At 35.6% G+C, this 21,763-nt stretch overlaps 1 protein-coding gene and 1 long non-coding RNA gene across 2 annotated transcripts in view; both read left to right on the top strand.

Annotated features, from left to right (window-relative positions):
• The window catches only part of LOC112857317 (uncharacterized), a 64,342-nt gene that overhangs the window by 28,225 nt on the left and 14,354 nt on the right, over positions 1 to 21,763 (top strand). The window lies entirely within an intron of this gene.
• On the top strand, positions 13,533 to 16,707 carry LOC147573492 (uncharacterized). The gene is made up of 2 exons (XR_015244825.1): positions 13,533 to 14,822; positions 15,069 to 16,707. It is a non-coding gene; the product is annotated as an uncharacterized LOC147573492 (long non-coding RNA).

The raw sequence follows: 21,763 nt of genomic DNA on the forward strand, positions 1-21,763 counted from the left end.
TTTTTGAGCTCTCTATTCTGTTTCATTGATTTATTTGTCTGTTCTTTCACCAATACTACACTGTTGTAATTACTGTATCTTTATAGTCAGTCTTGAAGTTGGGTAGTGTCAGTCCTTGTTCTTAACATTGTGTTGGTTATTCTGGGTCTTTTGCCTCTATATAAAGTTTAGAATCAGTTTATCAATATTCACAAAATAACTTGCTGGGAATTTGATTGGGATTGTATTGAATCTTTAGGGAAAAAATGGTATCTTGACACATTGAGTTTTCTTATCCATGAACATGGAATATCCATATATTTAGTTCTTTGATTTTTTTTTTTATTAGAGTTTCGTAGTTTTCCTCATAGTTTCTTCATATGGACTTTGTACAAACATACTTTGTAGCATGAATACTTTGTAGTATGTAGACTGAAGTCTTTCATTTTTTTGGCATGCTAATGTAAAGGTATTATGTTTTTAATATTAAATTCCAGTTCATTGTTGGTATATGGAAAAGTGATGGACTTTTTAATATTATCCTTGTATGCTATAACCTTGTAATAGTAGCTTATTTCACTGAAGAGATTTGTGGTCAATTCTTTTGTATTTCTACGTAGACATGTCATTTGAAAACAGAGTTTTTTTTTTTAATTTTTTCCTTCTGAATCAGTATACCTTTTATTTTCTTTTCTTGTCTTATTGCATTACTAGGACTTCCAATTTGATGTTGAAAAGGAGTGGTGAGACGGGACCTTCTTGCCTTGTTCCTGACCTTATTGGGAGAGCTTCTAGTTACCTGTAGTATTTTTTGTTTGTTTTTTGTTTGTTTGGTAGATAGTGTTTATTAAGTGGAGGATTCCCTTGTATTCCTAGCTTATGGAAAGTTTTTATCATGAATGGGAGTTGGGTTTGCTCAATTGCTTTTTCTTTATCTACTGATATGATCATGTGATTTTTCTTTAGGTTGTTGATGTGGTAAATTACATTAATTAATTCTTAAGTGTTGAACTAGCTTTGTATACCTCAGATAAATCCCACTTGGTTGTGGTATATAGTTTTTTTTTTTAATACATTGTTGGATTTGATTTGTTAATACTTTGTTGAGAATTTTTACATCTGTGTTCATGAGATATATTGGTTTGTAGTTTTCTTGTCCGTAGTTTTCAGTCTTCGTCTGGTTTTGATATTAGAGTGATGCTGGCCTCATAGAATGACTTAGGATGTAATTTCTCTGCTTCTATCTTCTGAAAGAGATTACAGAGAATTAGTATAATTTCTTTCTTAAATGTTTGGTAGAATTTACCAGTGAACCTCTTTGTGCTTGGTGCTGTTTTTGAAAGTTATTATTTATTGATTCAGTTTTTTTTTTAGTAGATATAGGCCTGTTCAGATTGTCTATTTTTTTGTGTGTGAGTTTTGACAGATTGTGTCTTTCAAGGAGTTTCATTTCCTTGAAATTGCCATTTCACCTAGGTTATCAAATTTGTGGGCGTAGAGCTATACATAGGTATTCCTTTATTATCCTTGTAACATCCATGGTAATGTCCATCCATAGTGATGTTCCCTCTTTCACTTCTGACTTTAGTCATTTGTGTCCTCCCTTTTTCTTAGTTAGCCTGGTTACAGACTTAATGTCTTTTTCAAAGAACCAGCTCTGGTTTTATTGATATTTTCTGTTGGTTTCCTGTTTCAGTTTCACTGATTCCTGCTCTGATGTTTGTCTTTTTTTGCTTGCTTAACTTTTTCTTTTTTTACTATTTTCCTCTGGAGAAGCTTATTGATTTCAGATGTCTTTTCTAATATATGCATTCAATGCTGTAAGTTTCCCTGTAAGCACTGATTTTGCTGCATCACACAAATTTTGATGTTTTTATTTTCATTTAGTTCAAAATATTTAAAATTTCTCTTGAGATTTCTTTTTTGACCTATATGTTATTTCAAATTGTGTGGTTTAATCCCCATGTATTTTGTGATTTTCTAGTTACCATTCCGTTATTGATTTCTAATCTAATTCCATTGTAGTCTGACAGACATTGTATGCTTTCTATTCACTTAAACTTGTTAAAGTGTGTTTTATGGCCTAGAATGTGATATATCTTGGTGATTGTTCTATGTGAACTTTGGAAGAAAAGTATTCTTCTGTTGTTGTATGAAGTAATGTACAGCTGTTCTGGTCTGAATGTTTGTGTTGTCCTGAATTCATATGTTGAAATCCTAACCTCCAAAGGTGATGAAATCTTGATACCAATACCCTGATACCCAAAGGTATTAGTAGGTGGAGCCTCTGGGAGATGAATAGGTTGTGAGAGTGGAACCCTCATGAATGGAATTCATATTCTCATAAAGGAGATCCCATAGAACTCCCCATACCTTCTGCTATATGAAGACATACTGAGGAGTCTGCTATGAGCTAGGGAGTGGGTTCTCATAAAAATGTGACCATGCTGTTACCTTGATCTTAGACTTCCTAGCCTCCAGGCATGTGAGGAATACATTTCTGTCATTTTTAAGGTACCCAGTGTGTGATATTTTGTTATAGCAGCTCAAGTGGACTAAGACAGATGTCCATTATATCCAGTTGATTGAAGGCATTATTGAGTCAACTGTGTGTCCTTCCTAATTTTCTGCCTGTGGGAGGGCAAAAAATCCCATTTTTGTTGGAGGGGTAGTGAAATCTTCAACTGTAATAGTGGATTTGTCAGTTTTTGCCTATGTAGATTGATGCTCTGTTGTTAGGCACATAACACATTGTGGATTGTTACGTCTTGTTGGAAAGTTTACTTCTTTATCATTATGTAATGCTCTTCTTTATCCCTGATAACTTTACTTGCTCTGAAGTCTGCTCTATCTGAAATTAATATAGCTACTCCTGCTTTTCTTTTGTTAGTGTGATTAATTTTTCTCTATCCATTTACTTGTAAATCTATGTATTTTTATGTTTAGAAGGGGTTTCTTGTAGACAGTGTATTTTGGTATTTTGGTTTGTCTACTTGGTAGACAGTGGGTTTTGGTTTTTGATCCACTTCAGTTTGTTAATTGGTAGATTGAGACCATTGATGTTCAAAGTGATTATTGTTAGAGTTTGGTTAATATATACATTATTTGTTATTGTTTTCTGCTTTTATTGCTTTTATTCTTTGTTTCTATTTTTGCCTTACACTTTTTGTGTGTGTGGTTTTTATTGAACATTATATAAAATTTCATTTCTCTCTTTAAGCATATCACTTACGCTTTTTGATTGGTTGCCTCATAGTTTGAAATCAGCATTTACAACTAATCCAAGTCCACTTTCAAATAATACTCTGCTGTTTCATGAGTAGTGTGATTGCCTTATCATAACAAAATAACAGTGATTCTTCTAACCTTTGTATTATTGCTATCTATGGTTCATGAGTATATATGTATATATTTATACATATTTATCATATGTGTTTATGTCTACATATACATATAATCATACCCACACATATATATACAGAATAAATATAAGCATATGCAATTGTATATATTGTTATAATTGTTATTCTGAAGAGACTGTTAGATTAGGAAATATAAGTTTCATACTTATATTTATAGTTCTATGATGTATACTTCTATGCATCTCATTTATACCTCTATGATGCTCTTGTTTTCTTTATATATAGTACATCCAAGTTTCTGATCCTATTATTTTCCTTTTCTCTAAAGAACTTCATTTAACATTTCATGCAGGACAGGTCTACTGGCAACAGATTGCCTTAAGTTTTGTTTGCCTGTGGAAAGTATTTCTCCTTCACTTTTGAAGGATAAAATCCTTAGTTTGAAGGCATATTTCTATTTGAATGTATTATACTTAAGAACATTTAGAACCATTATTTATAGGAATGCTACAAACAAGAAAGAGCTATAAAATTTCAGTTTCTTTATAACATTCTCCATGGAGGACTGTATTTCAGAGACATGTGAATCAGTCTTGAGAGGTGATAATTAGTTCAGTTGCAAAAATGTCACAATAGACATTTTCATTAAGTAATGGAAATCAAGCTATTAATTGAATGTGAATTTGTGTCTCATTTAACTAGAATAGTCTTTGCTAGTTCTGAATGTGGGCATATATGATATTCTTGGTAATCTATTTTAAGTAAATGAATTAATATCTTTGAACTTGTAAAATAAGGACTTGGGGGTGGTGCCTGGGTGGCTCAGTTGGTTAAGCATCTGACTCTTTGTTTCAGCTCAGGTCATGATTTCCCAGTTTGTGAGTTCAAGCCCTGTGTTGGGCTCTGTGCTGTTAGTGCGAAGCCTGCTCAGGATTCTCTCTCTCTCCCTCTTTCTCTGGCCCTCCTCTTGCTCATGCTCTCTCTCTCAAAATAAATAAATGAACTTTAAAAGTGAAAAAAAAAAAAGGACTTGGATATATCAAGAGTACAGTTGTATCTTATAAATCAGTTACTAAAGTTCTTTCTCTTTAATAGAAGCTGGAGATCTGCTTTCTCAGTATTTTTGCTGAAGAGAAAGATCTCTACCAGAATTTGTTAGGTTAGTTTTTTTTTTCTTTTTTTACTTATGCACTTTATTTTTGTAATTTATTTTTTATGAAGTTTTTATTTTAATTCCAGTATAGTTAGCATATACATATATTAGTTTCAGGTGTATAATATAGTGACTCGATAATTCTATACATAGTGCTCATCACAATAAGTGTACTCTTTAGTATCCATCACCTATTTCACCCATCCCCTCACTCACCTCCCCCTTGGCAACCATCAGTTTGTTCTCTATAGTTAAGAGTCTGTTTCTTGGTTTGTCTCTCTCTCTTTCTTTTTTTCCTTTGTTTTGTTTCTTAAATTCCACACGAGTGAAATTATATGGTACTTGTCTTTCTCTGACTGCTCATTTCGCTTAGCATTTTATACTCTCTAGTTCTGTCCACATCATTGCAAATGCCAAAATTTCTTTCTTTTTTATGGCAGAAAAATATTCTGTAACACACACACACACAATACTCCAGTACTTGATCCGTTTATCAGTTGATGGACACTGGGACTGTCTCCATACTTTGGCTATTGTAGATAATGCTGCTATAAACAGTGGGATGCATGTATCCCTTTGAGTAAATATTTTTGTATTGTTTGGTTAAATACCTAGCAGTGCAATTACTGGATTGTAGGGAAGTTCTATTTTTAACTTTTTGAGGAACCTCCATACTGTTTTCCAGAGTTGACTGTACTAATTTCCATTCCCACCAACAGTGCAAGAAGATTCCCCTTTCTCTGCATTCTCACCAACACCTGTTGTTTCTTGTGTTGTTGATTTTAGCCATTCTGACAGGTTGTGAAGTGGTATTTCATTGCAGCTTTGATCTGTATTTCCTTGATGTTGAGCATCTTTTCAGATGTGTCTGTTGGCCATCTGTATGTCTTTGGAAAAATGTGTATTCATGTCATCTGCCCATTTTTCATTGGATTTTTCATTTTTGGAGTGTTGAATTTTATGAGTTCTTTATATATTTTGGGTATATATTTTGGATATGTATATTATGAAAAGTTATATGACAACAAATTGGATAACCTAGAAGAAATGGATAAATTTCTAAAAACATAATTTCCCAAAATGGAATCAGGAAGAAATAGAAAATTTGAATAGACTTGTTACCAGTAATGAAATAGAATTAGTAATCAAAAAACTCCCAAGAAACAAAAGTCCAAGACCTTCTTCACCTTGACAGATGAATTCTACCAAGCATTTAAAGCAGAGTTAATACCTATTATTCTCAAACTATTCCAAAATATAGAAGAGAAAGGAAAACTCCCAGATTCATTCTGTGGTTCCTGATACAAAAATCTGACAAAGATACTACAAGAAAAGAGAACTACAGGTTGATATCTCTGATGAACAGATATAAACGTCCTCAACAAAATATTAGTGAATCTAATCCAACAATACATTAAAGAAATCATTCACCATGATCAAATAGGATTTATTCCTGGGATGCAAGGGTGGTTCAATATTTGTAAGTCAATCAGTGTGATACATTACATCCATAAGAGACAGGATAAAAACCAAATAATTATTTCAATAGATGCAGAAAAAGCATTTGACAAAGTACAACATCCAATCATGATAAAAACCTACAAAGTAGGTCTAGGGGAAACATACTTCAACATAACAAAAGCCTTATATGAAAAACCCTCAGTGAACGTCATACTCAATGGGGAAAAACTGAGAGCTTTTCCCTTAAGGTCAGGAGCAAGACAAGAATGTCCACTTTCGCCACTTTTATACGAGAAAGTACTGGAAGATCTAGCTACAGCAATTAGACGGCTTAATTAATTTTAAATAATTTAATTGGACAAAATGTATATGTTCTAGTGTATGAGACATCTTGAAAATACATGAGTATAAAGCACTACTAGTAAGCTTTATTCAAGAAAAACAGAATAGACCTTTTTAAAAAATGTTTATTTATTTTTGAGAGAGAGTGTGCAAGCATGAGCGGGGGAGGGATAGAGAGAGAGACAGAATTTGAAGCAGACTCTGCTGCTCTGCACTGTTAGCACAAAACCCAGTGTGGGGCTCGAACCTATGAATCGTGAAATCATGACCTGAGCTGAAGTCCTGCCCTCAACTGACTGAGCCATCCAGGTGCCTCGAGAATGGACATTTTTACATATTGAATTATAGTTTTCTGAATGTACTTCTTTTTAAAAAAATTTTTTTAATGTTTATTTTTGAGAGAGAGACAGAATGTGAGCAGAAGAGGGGTAGAGAGAGAGGGAGACACAGAATCCGAAGCAGGCTCCAGACTCTGAGCTGTCAGCACAGAGCCCGATGCAGGGCTCCAACTCATGAGCGGTGAGATCGTGACCTGAGCCAGAGTCAGCTACTTAACCAACTGAGCCACCCAGGCTCCCCTGATTGTATTTATTCTTGTTTGTACTGTTTTGTTGAAAATCTTTTCTGGTTTTTGGTGAATAATTCTCGATTAAAGGATTGTCATTAGTGAAACTATTTGGGAGCAATATTTTTTTTTCTTTTCAAATTTTTATTTAAATTCTAGTTGGTTAACATATAGTGCAATATTGCTTTCAGGAGTAGAATTCAGTGATTCATCACTTACATTCAACACCGAGTGCTCATCATGTGAGCAATATCTTTAAAAGTTGTTTTTCAAAAAAAAAGTTATAGAGAGGGAGGGAGGAAAACCATAAGAGACTCTTAAATACAGAGAACAAACTGAAGGTTGATGGGGGGTGGAGGAGAGGGGAAAATGGGTGATGGGCATTGAGGAGGGCACTTGTTGGGATGAGCACTGGGTGTTGTATGGAAGCCAATTTGACAAATTATATTTAATAAATAATAAAAAATAAAAGTTTTTCTTTTTTGCAGGGGTTTAAATATTGAAATATGAAATGTTTAAATAAAACCACAGTGGATTGTATCAAATTGATATCCTGTTTGTGATATCAATATATGTATATATTATATATATGTGATATCAACATATAATATCTATGCATATGTACGTATACATATTTACACATGTATATTATGTATACATATACATAATAGTTTTGCAAAGTGTTACTATTGGAGGAAACTAGGCAAGTGGATAAGGGTTTCTTGATAGTATTTCTTGTAATTGCATCTGATCTTACAATTTCCTTAAATAAAAAGTAAACAAAAAAGCAAAAAAGCCAAAAAATGATATGATGAAAGACTTCTATTTTTTTGCCAAGATGGAGTAACAGAGACCAGATTTTTTCTCCTAACTGTAACATCCATAAAAAACAGATGAAACGTTTGAAGTAATGGATTTCAGGACATTGGACATCAGGTGATGAAGGATAGTGACTCACACAATTGAGAAACAAATTAGATGAGCCATGTAATTGCCCTGACTTACTGCCCTAAGAGAATTTCTGGCTGTGGCACAGGGAAAAATACTTCAGGAGTAGCACCACAGACTCAGTTGAGGAGACAGCCAAAAGTCCAGAGAGACCTAAGAAACAAAAGGTTGAAACATGTCCACAGTTTAACCCAATTAGAAGTTCAAAATTTGCTATTAGATTTTGTGCAATGAAAAGATGAAAGTGCTGATTTCTTTGTGTGTCTGTACAGCATAGGTTCTGGGTTAACTTTAACATCTGCTGAAGGGTATGAGTGGTAAACCTTTTTAGCCTAAGTTGATACTGGGGCTCAAATTACAGTTATACCTGGGATCCTACTAAATTTAAACAAAGTATCCCTATAGTTTTAAAGGAGTTACAAAATATAGAGAATAAATAGTTATGCCTCATCTTAACTGTCAAAACTATTGCTGCCTAAATTCCCTATAGTCATAATGTATATTGCCATAAAATATCTCAGAGTGGGCACGGATGCTCAGACCCATCAAGTAATACATTAAAATTAGTCTGTTGGAGTGTCTGGGTGGCTCAGTCAGTTAAGCGTCCAACTTTGGCTCAGGTCATGATCTTGCAGTTTGTGAGTTGGAGCACTGCGTTGGGGTCTCTGCTGTCAGCACAGAGCCCTCTCTCTCTCTGCCTCTCACCTGCTCATACTTGCTCTCTCTCAAAAATAAATAAACATTCAAAAATTATAAAATTATTCTGTGGCACTTATAATTAGCTTTACCAAGTGGGGCTCTGTGACCCCCATTAAAATAGTTAATATTGGCCCAATATAAATTAAAACAGGGACTTGATGGATTGAAGGTACACAAGACTTGTTTAAAGAACAGTGTTTATCTTCACTGCTTCTCTACCTCATTGCCCAATTTTACCTGATTTTTAATTTTGTGGATTACCACAACCTTAATTTTGTGGCTCTACCCATTAAGGCCTCTATGATCAATATTATTGAAATTACTGACTACATCCAATCAATGTCTCATAAGTATTTTGCTAACCTGTTCTGGTCAGTGCCTGTTTCAAGAATCTCTCAACCATAGTTTGCCTTCACCTTCAAATAAACATAATACACCTTTACCTAGCTTCCTGTGGATATGTCAACAACCTTGCCATTGCACACAGTCTTTACAGGCAAGATGTTAAAGCACCACATTTCTCCAGAAGCACAGGTATGACATCCCAGTGATGATATCCTCCTCCAAGGAGATTGATTTGACACATTTATTCAAGACATACAGATACTTACAAAGGATTCCAGAGAAAGGGCATGGGCCATTACCCTACACATAATAGAAGTCTTTGTTATCTTGGTTAAATATCTGAAAAATTATTTGGTTTGCTGAGAACAGCTCTATTGCTGATACTATCAAGGAATAACTATAGACCCTCTCAGCAATATTCAAACAAACATAATATCTTTGGGGCTCTTTTGGATTCTGAAGCCAATGTATTCCTCATTTACAAATTATTCTTAAGCCCATTTATTGTGTTACTTATAGATACCTTGAATGGAGACTCTACAACAAAGTGTTTTAGAATTTGTGGAAATTGCAATGTAACAGACACTCCCATAGTGCCCCAAAGACCTCTTTACTGTAGAAGTGTTAGCAACTTCCTCCTATGTCTCCTGGAATCTCTAGACCGTCCATTATGGCCATAAGTTGTCTGTAAGCTTCTGATGCAAGAAACTGCCCTTCTTGGCCCCATGGTATACACCATTAGCAGTAATTGTTGGCTACATACTAATTTTCCTGGAAAATAGAGGCTCTGAGCCCATTACCCTCTTTTCTCAGCTGCCCACTATGCCTTAGGTCATGGAGGTAGCAACCTGTAAGCTCAATATAGCCTCAAAGTATCCTTGTGAAGACCAAAATAGAACCACCATATAGCCAAACCTGAGCCCTCTGGCATATTCCACCTGTAGGACGGTTGGTCTCCCTTTTTCTCAGTCTTTTGTCAGATGCCACAGTGCTGGAGGGCATCACCCCTTTACTGGACCCCTTAGATACTTAAGGAACTCCTTGGGATCAACTGAGTGTGCAGCAAAGGGAATTTGTACAGTTTTCTATGACATCACAGTTGTTGGAGCCCATGGGAAAGCTGCTGCTGTCCATTTCTTAAGTGGGATGTTGCTGATCAAAGACAGGACTTGGGGCACCTTGGTGGCTCAGATGATTATGCATCTGACTCTTGGTTTCCACTCAGGTTATGATCTCAGTTCGTGGGTTTGAGCCCCATGTCAGGCTTCACAGCTGACAGCTCAGAGCCTGCTTGGGATTCTCTCTCTCTCCCTCTCTCTCTTGCTCACGCTGTCTCTGTCTCTCTCAAAGTAAATAAATAAACTTAAAAAAAAAAATTAAGGGGCACCTGGGTGGCTCAGTTGGTTAAGCGCTGACTTCGGCTCCGGTCATGATCTCACTGTTTGTGAGTTCGAGCCCCATGTCAGGCTCTGTGCTGACAGCTCAGAGCCTGGAGCCTGTTTCAGATTCTGTGTCTCCCTTTCTCTCTGCCCCTCTCCCCATGCTCTGTCTCTCTTTCTCAAAAATAAATAAACATTAAAAATTAATAAAAAAATTAAAAAGACAGACTCAAGGGTCAGCACAAGTGGCCAAATTTCAGGCAATTATCTTAGCACTAGATGCTCTGTCCAGCAGTCAACTCTATATTTTTATTGCCAATGGTCTGGCCATCTGGTCTTGCCAATGGCAGCAACAACTCCTTACCCAGGGTTGGCCCTTTGGGGTAAAGAATTTTGGGAATTTCTTACCTCACAGACACCCAAAATATAAATCAAACATTTCTCTGCACATACTAAAGCCACAGTACAAGGCCTCACTAAGGCATTCCTTATCCCAGTTGTAGTTCTAGACATTATTGGTAGTGACCAAGGCACTCTTTTTACTTCTCAAAATATACAATGCATTCAGCAAAATCCTTACCTCCTTTACTGGTCTCAGGCTATACAAGAGACCTTACATATTGCCATAATGGTTTGCTTAAACAAGTTCATGTTCAATTAAGTAAAACAGCTGATTTCAACCATCAGGTAAATGTCAGGAGTAAATTTTAATAAAATGCCTGACTCCCATTTTTTTATCAAGTTTGATTGCAGATGGCTTTGAAACCCCAACATTTCTTTCTCCTGCTGGCCACATTTTGGCAAGTTGATAAGAAAGCCTGGATACTCCCTCCTTTCATGCCAACAGAGCGTTCAAACCATGTCAACCACAGCTGCTCTCCTGTAGGAGAGCAATCCTTCCCCCTAACTGCGGTAAAAATGGAACTAACCTCCTTTCCTTACTTCTCAAGTCTTTTGGGCCTGCTTGGGATCTTTCCCTGTTCTCCCCCAAACCCTCATTACCAAAGCCTTTTCATACCCTCCTGGTACATGGGTAGCATCATCAGTGCCAACATCTGAACCAAATTTTGGATATGAGATCCATGTGCCTCTGCAGGGTGACCACAGTAGTAGAAAAAGGATTTTTTTTCCAACAGGCGATGGTAGAATAATTAGATATGCACATGTAAAAAATCCCCCCCAAAAACAAACTTTTTCCCAATTGTTTTTTATTGTGGTAAGATATATGATGTAAAATTTATCATCTTAACTATCTTTAAGTGTACAGTTCAGTGGTATTAAGTTCATTCATATTATTGTGCACCAATCACCACTGTCCATCTCCAGAATAGTTTTCATCTTGAAAGCTGAAACTCTATACCCATTAAACAATAACTTCCATTGGCCCCTCCACCCAGCCCCTGGCAACTACCCATCTATTTTCTTTTTAAAAAATTTTTTTAAATATTTATTTTTGAGAGAGAGACAGAGACAGAGACAGAGTGTGAGCAGGGGAGGGGCAGAGAGAGAGGGAGACCTGGAACCCGAAGCAGCTCCAGCCTCTGAGCTGTCAGCACAGAGCCCGACATGGAGCTCGAACTCACAGACTGAGATCATGACCTGAGCCAAAGTTGGATGCTTAACTGACCGAGCCATCCAGGTGCCCCTACCCATCTATTTTGTCTCTATTAATTTAACTGCTATAGGTCCCTCCTGTAAATGGAGTCATACTGTGTGTATCTTGTGTAAATGGCTTATTTCACTTAAATGTCCCTAATGGTTCATGTTACAGCAAGTTTTGGAAAAGTTTGAGAAGGACTGGTGTTAGTTCTTCTTTAAATGTTTGGTAGAATTTGCCAGGAAGCCATCAGGTCCAGGACACTTCTTTGTTTAGAGATTTTTGATTACTGATTCAGTTTCCTTACTAGTAGGTCTGTTAAATATTCCATTTTTTCATGATTTAGTCTTGCTAGGTTTTGTGTTTCTAGGAATTAGTCTATTTCATCTATGTTATCCAGTTCATTAGCATACTGTTCATAGTACTGTCTTATAATTCTTTTTATTTCTATAGAATCAGTAGTAACCACCCCCCCCCTCCCCCGCCACTTTTGTTTCTGATTTAGTATAAGAATGCTTTGGAGATATTATGGGTTCAGTTCCCAGACCACTGCAATAAAGTGAATGTTGCAATAAAGCAAGCCAGGTGAATTTTTAGGTTTCCCAAGGTATATAAAAGTTATGTTTATATTATACTGTAGTCTATTAAGTGTGCAGTAGCATTTGTCTAACAATACAATGTATATACCTTAATTAAAAAATACTTCATTTAGGGCACCTGGGTGGCTCAGTTGGTTGAGCATCTGAGTCTTGATTTTGGCTCAAGTCATGATCCCAGGGTCATGGGATTAAGCCCTGCATGTCGGGTTCTGCTCAGAGCATGGAGCCTGCTTAAAATTCTCTCTTCTTCTGCCCTTCTCCCTTACTTCCACACTCTCTCTCTTTAATAAAAAGAAGTACTTCATTGCTCAAAAATGCTAACCGTCATCTGAGCTTTCAGTGAGTTGTGATATTTGCTGGTGGAAGGTTTTGCCTTGATGTTGATAGCTGTTGATTAATCAGGGTAGTGATTGCTGGAGGTTCAGGTAACTGTGGCAGTTTCTTAAAATAAGACAACAATGAAGTTCTTCCTTTCACAGTTTCTCTGTAGCATGCAATGCTGTGAATAGCATTTACCCATAGTAAAACTTCTTTCAAAATTGGAGTCAGTCCTTTTTTTAATTAATTAGTTTATTTTGAGAGAGGGAGCAAGCAGGGGAGGGGCAGAGAAAGAGGGAGAGAGAATCCCAGGAAGTTTCCATGCTGCCAGAGTGGAGCCCGGCATGGGGCTCAACCTCACGAACTGTGAGATTATGACCTGAGCTGAAACCAAGAGTTGCACACTTAACCAACTGAGCCACCCAGATGTCCCTAGTGTCCAAACTGTTAGCACAGAGCCTGACACTAACAGTGAGATTATGACCTGAACCAAAGTCGGATGCTTACCGAGCTGCCCAGACACTCCTGAATCATGAATGTTCTTGATAGCATCCAGAATGGTGAATTTTTTCCATAAGGTTTTCAATTCATTTTTCCTAGATCCATCAGGGGAATCACTATGGGAGCTAGAGCCTTACAAAATGTATTTCTTGAATAAGACTTGAAAGTCAAAATAGCTCCTTGATCCATGGGCTGCAGCATGTATGTTGTGTTAGCAGGCATGAAAACATTAGTGTCACTGTACATCTCCATCAGAGCTCTCAGATGATCAGGTGCATTGTCAATGAACAGTGATATTTTGAATGGAATCTTTTCTGGGCAGTAGATCTTAACAGTGGGCTTAAACTATTCAGTAAACCATGTGGTAAACAGGTGTGCTCTCTAGGCTTGGTTTTTCCATTTATAGAGCATAGGCAGATTTAGTGTAATTCTTAAGGGCCCTAGGATCTTTGAAATGGGAAATGAGCATTGTCTTCAACTTACAGTCACTAGATGCATTAGCCTACAAGGAACCCAGCCTGTCTTTTGAGGCTATGAAAGTCCTAGATGGCATCTTGTTCCAATATAAGGCTGTTTCATCTACACTGAAAATCTGTTATTTAGTGTAGCCACCTTCATTAATTATCTTAGCTAGATCTTCCAGATAACCAACCCACTGCTGCTTCTCCATCAGCACTTGCTGCTTCACTTTGTACTGTTATGTTATGGACCTGGCTTCTTTCCTTAAACCTCATGAACCAACCTCTACTAGCTTCAGACTTCTGCAACTTCCTTTCCTCTCTCAGCATTCATAGAATTGAAGAAAGTTAGGGCCTTACTCTGAATTAGCCTTTGGCTTAAGGGAATGTTGTGGTTGGTTTGATCTTCTATCCACACCACTAAAACTTTCTGCATATGAGCTATAGGGCTGTTTCACTTTCTTATCATTCATGTGTTCACTGGAGTAGTACCATTTCCCTCAAGAATTTTTTTTAATGAATTTTTAATTTGGCTGTTTGGTGCAAGAGGCCTAGCTTTTAGCTTGTGTTGGCTTTTGACATGCCTTTCTCACTAAGCTTAATCATTTCTAGCTTTGGATTTAAAGTGAGATATGTGACTTTTCCTTTGACTTGAATACTTAAAGGCCGTTATAGGGTTATTAACTGACCTGATTTCAATATTGTTGTGTCTTAGGGTATAGGGAGGCCTGAGGAGAGGGAGATAGAAGGGAGAATGGCTATTTGGTGGAACATTCAGAACACACACATTTATCAATTAAATTTGCTGTCTAACATGGGTGTGGTTTCAGGGCATCCCAGAACAATTCAAATAGTAACATCAAAGATCACTGATCTCAGATTGCCATAACAAAGATAATAATGAAAAAGTTTGAAATATTTCAAGAATTACCACAATGTGACAAAGATACAAAGTGAGCCAATGCTATTGGAAAATGGTGCTGGTAGACTTGCAGGGTTGCCATAAACCTTCAATATGTAAAAAAGAGTATCTGTGAAGTACAGTAAAACAAAGTGTAATAAAATGAGGTATGTCTGTAATTAAGTCTTCTCTTTTTTGTCTCTAGTGAAAGACTTGTCAATTTTGTTCATCTTTTCTTTTTTTTTTTTTTAATTTTATTTTTTTTCAACGTTTATTTATTTTTGGGACAGAGAGAGACAGAGCATGAACGGGGGAGGGGCAGAGAGAGAGGGAGACACAGAATCGGAAACAGGCTCCAGGCTCTGAGCCATCAGCCCAGAGCCCGACGCGGGGCTCGAACTCACGGACCGCGAGATCGTGACCTGGCTGAAGTCGGACGCTTAACCGACTGCGCCACCCAGGCGCCCCTTGTTCATCTTTTCAAAGAAACCAACTTTTGTTTCATTGATTTTCTTTATTGTTTCTCTATTCTCTATTTTATTTATTTCGAATCTATATTATATCCTCTTTTATGCTGGCTTTGGGTTTTGTTTGCTCTTTTCTTTCTAGTTCTTTAAGTGGTAAAGTTAGGTTGTTGATTTGAGATCTTCTTTCTTAACATAACAGCTATAACTACAGCTATAACTTTCCTCCTTAGCATTGCCTTCACTGTGTCCCGTGAGTTTTGGTAGGTTGTATTTTTGTTTTCATTCATCTCTGTGTTTTCTCATTTTCCTTATCATTTCTTTTTTTATCCATTGATTATTTCAGAATATGTTGTTTAATTTCCACAAGTTTATGAATTTGCTAGTTTTCCTTTCTGTCGTTGATTTCTAACTTCATCCTGTTGTGGTTGAATAATATCTGTCTTAAAAAATGAACTTTAATCCTTACCTTGTGCCATATACAAATAATATTTCAAGATGGATTGTAGACCTACGTGAAAAATTTTAAACTATTGAACTTCTAGAAAATACTATAAAAACTGTGAACTTAAGTTAGGCAATTGTTTGTTAATTACAACACCAAAAGCATGACCCATAAAAGAAAAAAAGATAAACTGGGCTTAATCAAAATTAAAACTTTAGTTCTTTGAAAATCTCTGTTCAGAGAAAGGAGACACAAACAGATAAAAACCTTTGCAAAGCATGTATGTAATAGAAGACTTATATCCAGAATATGTAAGGGTTTCTCAAAGGTTAATATTAAGAAACAAACAACCCAATTAAAAAATAGGCAAAAATTTGAATAGAAACTTCACCAGAGTAGATGTATAGTAGATAGCAAGTAAGCTCATGGAGAAATGGTCAATAGCATTAGGGATATGCATATTATCACAAGGAAACCCTACTGGCATGACTAAAGTTAAAAACACTGAGCATACCAACTATTGATGAGGAGGAACTAGACCTCTTATACACTGCTGTTGGGAATGTAAAATGGTCCAACCACTTTGGGAAATAGTTTGGTAGTTTTCTTAAAAAGTTAAATCTACCTTATGATCCAGCCATTCCACTTTTAGCTATTTATTCAAGAGAAAAAAATGTGTATGTATATACAAAGACTTTGCGTGAAAGTTCATAGCAGCTTTATTTGTAATAACTAAAAAACTGAAAACAGTCAAAACATACATCAGCAAGGTAGGTAGATAAACTGTGGTATGTCTTTATGGAATAATATTCAGCAATAAAAGATATGAACTTGTTACATGCAACAGCATGGAAAAATCTGAAAATAATTATGCTGAGTGAAAGAAGCTAAACAAAAAAAGCATGTATTTATGATTCCATTTATATAAGACTCTAGAAAATTCAAATTGATCTGTAGTGGCAGAATGGTGATCAGTAGTTGCTTGGGAATATTGAAGGTGCTAAGGAGAGGCAGGAGGGTAGATTACAAAGGCACATGAAACTTGGGGATGATGGATATATTCACTGTCTTGATTGTGATGATGGTTTCATGGGCACATATAATTGTTAAAACTTGTCTAATTGTGCATTTAAAATATGTATAGTTTATTGCATGTTTCTTATAACTTAATAAAGCTGTTAAATGACATAATCATTTTTTCACTTAGAAATATGTGGGGGTGCCTGGGTGGCTCAGTCAGTTGAGCACCTGACTTTGGCTTAGGTCGTGATCTGGTGGTCCTTGAGTTCGAGGTCTACTTTGGGCTTTGTGCTGACAGCTCAGAGTCTGGAAACTGCGTCAGATTCTGTGTGTGTCTCTCTCTGCATCTACCCTGTTTGTGTTGTCTCTCTCTCTCTCAAAAATAAACATTAAAAAAATTAAAGAAAAAAACCATTCTCTCTTCCTCTTCCCCTCACCCCCTCGTGTGTGCCTGCCAGCTCTCTCTCTCTAAAAATTTAAATAAATAGGGGTGCCTGGGTGGTTCAGTTGGCTGAGCGTCCAACTTCAGCTCAGGTCATGGTCTCGCAGTTTGTGAGTTCAAGCCCCACGTCGGGCTCTGTGCTAACAAACAGCTCAGAGCCTGGAGTCTGCTTCGGATTCTGTGTGTCCATCTCCCCCTCCCCTGCTCATGCTCTGTCTCTCTCTGTCTCTTAAAAATAAATAAATGTTAAAAATAATTTTAAAAAAATTAAATAAAGATATGTAAAGATCATGACTTACTTCTGGTAGTAAAGACTTCAGAAAAGAAAACAGAAAACCTTCAGGGCTTATGAGATTTGTTCAAGGTTTTTCCTCAACCAGAGACTAGGAGAACCTATGTTTGGCATCTTTTTTGTAGTCTTCCACCTTCTTTCCCTTAAACTGGCTATTGTAAATGATCCTTTTCCAGTAATTGGTACTGGTCCTCTTCCTCTCTCATGTTCAAACTCTTGAAGGCAGATTTTTTTTTTTTTTAGTATTTTCTAGAAGTTTCATTTTGAAATATTATTTTTATATGGCATAAGGTAAGAATCAAAGTTCATTTTTTAAAGACATATCATTCAGAGTATTTTTCCACAACAGGGTGAAGTTAGAAATCAACAACAGAAAGAAAAACTAGCAAACTCATAAATTTATAGAAATTAAACAACATACCCTGAAATAACCAATGGACCAAAAAATAAAAGACAAAAAAAAATTTTTTTTGAGAGAGATAGAGAGAGAGTACAAGCAGGAGTGGGGTAGAGAGAGAGAGAGGGGGAGAGAGAAATCCCAAGCAGGCTCTCTGCTGTCAGTCCAGAGCCCAATGCTGGGCTTGAACTCACGAACTGTAAGATCATGACCTGAGCTGAAACCAACACTGAGCCACCCAGGTGCCCCTCTTTCCTCCCTTTAAAATGTCTTTGTTTTTTTTGAAATACATTCCCCTGCCAGCATTGTAGAACAGGCCAACAGCCTCTCATCCTGGGATTAATGTAATAGTTTCCTAACCAGTTGTTTTCTTCTAATCTAATCCATGTTGTAAATATTCTGAGATATTTTAGGAAATAGTTTTATTTTATTTTTTTTCTTTACATTCTTCCTGTGGCCACTCATATTAGTGTTATTAAACATTCACCATATGCATGGAACTGTAAAGGACTAGGAGAATGGGATGGGTATGATTTCCTATCTGGAGTAATTTTTATGAGGAGGTGGAGTTTAAATAAAAATGAGATTTCTACCTTTGAGTAATTTATTGTTTAGTTAAAGAGACCACATAAACACTTGATAATTAAAATAGTAATATATTTTTTTCCTTTTTTTTCCCCCTTCCAGGTTCCTGTTGCATGTAAATCTTGTCCCTGTGGTTATATATTTATTAATAGGAAACTTCTAAAAGTAAAACACTCAGAGAAATCATCACCTTTTACAGGTAATTGAGAGAGTTGACCACCTTTCTGTCTTTTGTGGTTTCTTTTATATAAAGTTAAAATTAATTTTTGTGAGTTAATTTTTTTTTTTTTTTTTTTTTTTTTGCTAGTGAAGTTATAATACTAAAATCTGTTGAAGTACATTTTGGTTTTTATTAGATACAGTAAGTTGTTTACATTGGTTTGTTCAACCAATTTAAATGTTAACTCCTTTACTGATTATTTTGTAACAAATTTTAATGAGAAATTTTAATTAGAAAATATTAACTGAAAGACAGGAAACCTTGATTTTAGTATTAGAATGTTTTAGTACCAGTTATTTTTTTCAGTTCACGGATTTAGACTAGCTAAAGAGCTGCTGACTTCAATTTTATTTGAGTTTGTAACTTTCTCTTTAAAGTTAGAAATCTGGATTTATGCCATAAGTGTAGTGAGAGATAGATTTTTGTTACTCTTATTTTTTGCTATGATAAAATCACATTTGTAATAATAGTCAACCCAAAATGGCAATACATTTATTATCAACAATTAATGAGTGCCTAACGTATGCCAGGTACTATATATTTTGGGCACACAGTAAGAAATCTACTACCAAGACAGGTTCAGTGTTGTCATAATGGTTGAAGGTATATGTAGAGGTATATACATATGGGATATATGGGGAAAATATCAGTAATAAGTGCTGAGTAAGAAATTAAAATAGGGTACTGTCCTAGAGGTTAACTGGAAGGCTGCTTTTGATTAAACGTTCCAGGGAATGCATCTCTGAGGAGGAGATGTTTTATAAGGTCTGAATAGATGAAGGAAAACCAGGGAAAGCAAATTCTAGACAGAGGGAAAACAAAGGCAGGATTTATTCCAGGAATGCAGGATTGGTTCAATATGAGGGAACCTATTAGTGTTATATACCATGTTATTAACTATAAAGAAAAAATAATACAGTTATCTCAGTAGATACTAAGAAAACCTTTGGCAAAAATAAGTACCCATTCATGATAGAGACACTCAAGAAAATAGGAATTGAAGACTACTTAAAAAAATTTTTTTTAATGTTTATTTATTTTTGAGAGGAGAGAGTGACAGAGCATGAGTGGGGGAGGGGCAGAGAGAGACAGGGACACAGAATCTGACGCAGGCTCCAGGCTCTGAGCTGTCAGTATAGAGCCCGATGAGGGGCTTGAACCCATGAACTGCAAGATCATACCCTGAGCTGAAGTCAGATGTTTAACCAACTAAGCCACCTAGGCGCCCCTTGAATACTACTTTTTTAACTTGATGAAGTATACATCTTAGCATTAAAACTATATCTTCTTTAAAAAGGGGAAACACTACAGGCATCTCCATTAATGTCAAGAACAAGCATCCACACTATCTTCACTACTGTTCAGCATTTTGTTAGAGGTAAATTAGCCAAGGGAATTAAATTAAGAGAAATCAGTAAGAGGCATAAAAACGGGTAAAGAACAAGTAGAACAATATCTCTTTGCAGATCATAGTATAGCTGTACTCCAGAGAATCAATAATAAACTAACTCCTACAATAAAAGAATTCAGTGAAGGATCAGGATTTAAAATTAACATATAAAATTTAACTTTCATATATACAGATAGCTTAAACTGAACATAATGTTAGAGGAAAGCCCATTTACAATAGCAACATGGAGGATTAAATGTTTAGGAATAAATTTAATAAGAAAGATATAAAATCTATACAAGGAAAATTGAAAACACTCCTAAAAGACACTAAAGCAGATTTAAACAAATGGTAAAATGTCCTTTGTTGTTGAATAGGATGATTCAACATCATAAAAATGTTAATCCTCCCTGGTTAATTTATAAAATCAGTGCAATGTTAATAAAAATCCTATTAAGTTGTTTTATGGAGTCAGACAAGCTGATTTTAAGGTTCATATGGAAAAACAAACATGCAAAAATAGCCAGGAAAATCATCAATTGACTTTTAGTAAAGGTCCCAAAGAAAATAAATGGGAAATAATAGTCTTTTCAATAAATAGTATTGGAATACCATGCTGAGTACGCAAAAGAATGAAGTTGGGGACCTGTTTTATGCCACACATAAAAATTAATTCAGAATAGATCATAAGCCTAAATATAAGAGCTAATGAAACTAAAAGCATAGCAGTACATCTCAGTGACTTTGGGTTAGGCAGTGTTTTCTTAAATATGACGCCCAGAGCTCAAATGACATACATACATACATACATACATACATACATACATACATACATACATAGGATGATATCAAAATTCAAAACTTTTTTTTGCTGCAGATGATATCAAGAAAGTAGAAAGACAACTCACAGGATGGAAAAAACTATTTGCAAATCACATATCTTATAAGGTACTTATATCTTGAATGTATAAAGAATTCTTATTCCTCAATAATAAAAAGAAATAATCCAATTTAAAAAATGGACAAAAGATTTGAATAGAATTGGTCCAAAGGAGATATACAAATGACCAACAACTATACCAAAATATTTTTGTTAGTCGTTAGAGAAATGCAAATCAAAATCATGAGATATAACCACTATGATGCAATAATAAAGACAGAAAATAACAAGTATTGGTGAGGAAGTGGAAAAGTTGAAACACTGATACATTGCTATTAGAAATGTAAAATGGTGCAGTCACTTTGAAAACAATCTGTCAGTTCTTCAAATGGTTAAATACACAATTATAATATGATCCAGCAATTCCATTCTTAGGTATAAACCCAAGAGACTGAAAACAGAAGTGGACACAAAACCTTTGTGAATGTTGTTAGCAGCATTATTCACAATAGCTAAAAAGTAGAAACAGTCCTGATGTCCATCAACTGATAATCAACAAATGTGATATATCCATATAATAGAGTATTATTTGACATAAAAAGAAAGGAAGTATTGATATATGCTACAACATGAATGATTTGAAAATGTGCTATGTGAGAGAAGTCAGTTACAAAAGATCACATACTTTATGATTCCAATTATAAGAAATGTTCACATTGGCAGATATATAAACAGACTAATATTAACAGATATATAAATAGAATAATGGTTTAGGGCTGGGAAAGGGTTAGAGGGAGAATGGGGAACAGTTGTTAATTAGTACAGAGCTTCTTTTGGAAGAGGAAAAGTGTCCTAAAATTGGATTCAAAACCCTGTGAGTGTACCAGAAATCACCAAATTGTACATTTTAAATAGGAAAATTGTATGGGATGTGCATTATATCTCAATAAAACTGATTTTAGAAATAGCCAGGAAAACACTTTTTTTTTTTAGATTTTTTAAAATATAAATTATCGTCAAA

This window comes from Puma concolor, chromosome E2, assembly GCF_028749965.1.
Source record: "Puma concolor isolate L17-30 chromosome E2, mPumCon1.1.hap2, whole genome shotgun sequence".
Taxonomy (NCBI): Eukaryota; Metazoa; Chordata; class Mammalia; order Carnivora; family Felidae; genus Puma; species Puma concolor.